Consider the following 4,659-nt stretch of genomic DNA (forward strand, 5'->3'; position numbering starts at 1 on the left):
TCAAGCATGCTTGTTTTTCTTTGTAAGACAATTATGCTATACATTATTTTCCTCAAGACTGATTTTGAAATTCAAGAAAAGAGACATTTGCTTAAAATAAATATGTGAGAGTGCTTCATATTTTAAAAACTCACAACTATTCTTTTATTCTCTCAGATGACTGAAGTAGGTGGAGTTACTATAATTAGTCTCATTTCACAAGTAAGAAAACTGAGGCAAGCCCATTTAACTGGTTTGCCCCTTAGGTAAAATGGAAATGATTCTTTGTAAGCTCACACACATCATAACATCATAAAGGACAGCCTTTTATAAAACTATTTTAATTTACTAATCTCTGATCTCATTTTGTCACCAAATCCATGAAGCATCTAAACTAGAGATTATCTTCCTTTTAGAAATTGGAAACTGAATCTCCGAAAGGTAAGAGATTTCCTCAAGGTTCGTGGTAAAGTGTCTGAAGCACCACCAAAATGCAATTCTCTTCAATTCTAGATTTGGGTTTTTTTCTTGTTGGTTTTCCCTGTTGCAGTGCTCAGAAATTTCTATTTATCATGGTTTTTTAGAGTCATTTTAAAGTTATGTTGATGGTACAGTAAGGAGTTCCGGTGATATGGTGCATTATTTGTGCTGGTAACTAAAAGTTCACTGTTAAAATCAGCTGTTTCCTGGAAGAAAGATGGGCTTTAGTCAGATGCCTCAGAACCCCAATGAAGGCCACGACTCCAAGGCAGTGAGTTTTGGTTTGGTGGTGCAATTCTAAGCACTTGACTGCTATCAACAAAGACTGATCTGAAGGAGAAAAGACATGACAATCTGCTTCCATCAGGATTTCCAGCCTGGAAACCTGTCATGGACAGACAGTTTCTAGCCTACCTCACATGGTTAATGTTAATTGGAAACAACTCCCTTAAAAAGATCAGAAACAAAGTAGTGTGGAGGGCTTGTAGACTTGGAAGGGAACATTGTTGCGCCTCGTGTCCCTGAAACAGGAAGTTTGGATTCATTATTTATCAAGCAAATTTTTTTTGTTACCAAAAAGGGAGCTTTAGGAATGAATATGAAACAGTAGTGTTACTGTAAAGTGGCCTCAGACTCCTGTCAACATCTTTACCTTTCTGCAGTAATCTTTTTCTTCAGCTAGAACTTAGAGACCTATTAAGAACTAACCTATGGTCATGAAGACAATACATTTTGTTTATTGGGGAAAAGATAGAAAATTAAAAAAGGACAGAATAATTTGCAAATTTGAAAATGTTGCCCTTTGTTTTTCTGAAATTGAACTGGGGGTAAACAAGGAGAGCTTTTTGGTAACTCAAAAAGAGACTGATACTGCCACCTTGTGTTATTGTCGAAAAATGCTCTGACTCCCAAAGACAGATCGAGAATAGCTGGAATGGGGAATTTTATCTTTTTCTATTATATATACATTAATAACAGCCAAAAGTTTTTGTTGATTCAGGTACTAGTTATGCATTCGACTACATTCTACCAAAGGAGCTATTGTGTTGACAGTAAGGGTTGTGCTGGTAAGCCAAAAATTACCCTGCAGAAAAAAGATGGGCATTCTCCTCTTGTGCGATTTACAGCCTTCAAGAACCTGCTGGAGGATAAGCTACAGATCCATTCTGACTTCGTGGCAATAAGTGAGTGACTATGTATCAAAGCCTCTCCTAGGAATTTGGCTATGGAAGGAGGAGAAGCACACACCACAAATTCCTGTCCTCACTGAAACTTTAGACTTTCATTCATCTTTGCATGAACCAGCTTTCTCACTTTGTAGATAGGGTTTATGAGGGCCTGGGAGGTTAACTAACTGGTCTAAGTAATGCTAGGAAAGGGCAGCTAGATTTGAGGCCAGAAAGTCTGATATAAAGCAACTAAGACTAACCATTAATTTTACACTGAATAAATGCAGTCCTCTGTCTCAGACACACAAGAGAAGGAATAATGTTTTCTAAAAGTTGTACTTTAACTGTCAGTGTCTGGAGGGAAGACTGTGGGTGAGTGTGTGTGTGTGTGTGCACATGAGCACACATAATGTGTATCCATATAAGAATATTTTTACTCACTGCACACATATATGTATTCACCATAGACATATTTAGATGTATAAGTGTTATTCAGGTGCAGATGACATAACCTTACTTGCTGAAAATGAGGACTTGAGGTGCTTCATGCTGAAGATCAAGGAGTCTTCAGTATGGATTACATCTCAAAAAACAAACAGAAACATGGATGACATCTCAACTTCAAGAAAATGAAAATCCTCCCCACTGAGCCAGTAGGAAACATCATTCTTTTGTTGTTGTTAGGTGCCATCGAGTTGAGTACAACTCATAGCGACCCTATGAAAAAAAGATCTGAACCTAGTCCTGTCTTGCACCATTCTCACACTTCCTGACACACAAGAGCCCATTGCAACAATCATGTCAATCCGCCTGTTTGAGGGTCTTCCTCTCCTTTGCTAATCCTCCACTCTTCCCAACATCATGTCCCTCTCCAAGGAATAGCACCTCCTAGCAATATGTCCAAAGTATGTGAGGCAAAGCCTCATCATTTTTGCCTCCAAAGGGCACTCCGGCTGTACCCTCTCCAAGATCTATTAGTTCTTTTGGACAGCCATGGGATGTTCAGTCCTCTTCTCCAACACACAGCTCAAAGACATCAATCCTTTTTCTGTCATCCTTATTCATTGTCCAGATCTTGGATGCATAGCTAGTAATCAGAAAGACTATGGCCTGAATCAGACACACCTTAGTTCTCAAACTGACATCAATGCTACTCAATAATTTGGAAAGGTCCCTAACTGTAGATTTTCCCAGTGCAATGCATCTCCTTATTTCCTGACTGCTGGCACCAAGGGTTTTAATTGTGAATGCAAGCAAGCTGAAGCTACTGACAGTTTCAATCTCCTTTCCATCCATCATGACATTTCCTATTGGTCCAGTGGTAAGAATCTTTGTTTTCTTGATATTGAGATACAATCTATACTGAAGGCTGCATTCCTTGATCTTCTGCAACAAGTGCTTCAAGTCCTCCTCACTTTTAGCAAGCAAGGTTTTGTCATCTGCATAGTACAGGTTATTGATGAGTCTCCCTCCCAATCCTGATGCCACATTCCTCTTCATGGAGTCCAGCTGCTTGAATAATTTGTTCAGCATATAGATTGAACAGGTATGGAGATAGAATACAATCCTGATGCACTTCCTTCCCAATTCCAAATCATGCAGTGCTCCCCTGCTCTGTTTGCACAACAGCCTCCTAGTCCAAGAATAGGTTCCTCATGAGCACAATCAAGTGCTCTGGGATTCCTATTCTTCTCAATGTCAGCCGCAACTTTTCATGATCCACACAGCCTTTGCATAGTGAAAAAAAAATCCCACAAAAAAAAACATCCACCACAAATAGACATTCTTCTGGTATGCCTTACTTTCAGCCAGGATCTATGTAACATTAACAATAATATCCCTAGTGCCACAGCCTCTTCTAAATTCTACTTGATCTTCTGGCAATTCCCTATCTATGTACTGTTTCAGTCATTTTTTAATAATCTTCAGCAGTATTTTGCTTGCATGTGATATTAATGACATTGTTTGATAATTTCCACATTCAGGTGTGTTTTTTTTATGGGAAAAATATTGACATTTTCAAAGAGTTCATCTTAACTTGAATCAATATCCTTGGTACTAGCAGTCAAAAGATCAAGATATGTATAGCATTGAGTAGTCTGCTGTCAGGGACCTCTCCAAATTACTGAGGAGCAGTGATGTCAATTTACAGACTAAGGTGCAACTGAATCAGCCCATGGCCTTTTCAATCACTTGCTATGCATCTTAGAGCTGGACAATGAATCAACATGATAGAAGAAGAATCAATGCCTTTGGTAGTCCCTTGGACCACCAAGAGAACAAACAAATACATTTTAGACAAAGAACAGCCAGAGCACTCCTTAGAGAAAAGATTGGAGAAGTTTCATCTTACATATTTTGGGAATGCTGACAGGAGAGGCTGTTTCTTAGAAAGAGGTATCATGCTTGGAAGCGTGAAAGGTCAATGAAAGACAAGAATACCCCTAGTGAGATGGATTGATAAAGTTACTACAGCAATTGGCTCAAGTGTGTCAGAAATTATGAGAATGCTGCAGAGTAGGACTGAGTTCAGATGTATTATTCATAGGATCAGTTGTGTTTAATTTGGCTGCACTTAATAACAACAACGAGTTATTTAATGATTTATCATATTTTCATGAGCACTTATTCTGTGGTGAGATTCATGCTAGGTTCTAGGGAAATCAAAGTAAATCTGGTTTATTTCTTCAGATAATTCAGTTTTTAAATTGTGATTTTAGTGAAAGTATGCTGAGAGATTGGTTATCATTCATTCATACATACACATTTTCCTCCCTCTCCTACGGCAGGGATGCATCCTGTCTCCATACCTTTTCAACCTGTATGCAGAACAGATTATCCAGGAGGGTGGGCTCTATGAGGAGAAATGTGGGGTCAAGATTGGGGGACGATTTATCAACAATCTGCATTATGCAGATGACACAACCCTGCTTACTGAAACTGAAGAGGACCTGAAGCGCCTGCTGCAGAGTGTCAAGGACTGCAGCCTACAATATGGATTGAGGCTCAATGTCAAGAAGACAAAGATTCT

Source organism: Elephantulus edwardii, unplaced genomic scaffold, assembly GCF_000299155.1.
Source record: "Elephantulus edwardii isolate Elephantulus edwardi_28Jun2011 unplaced genomic scaffold, EleEdw1.0 scaffold00005, whole genome shotgun sequence".
Lineage (NCBI taxonomy): Eukaryota > Metazoa > Chordata > Mammalia > Macroscelidea > Macroscelididae > Elephantulus > Elephantulus edwardii.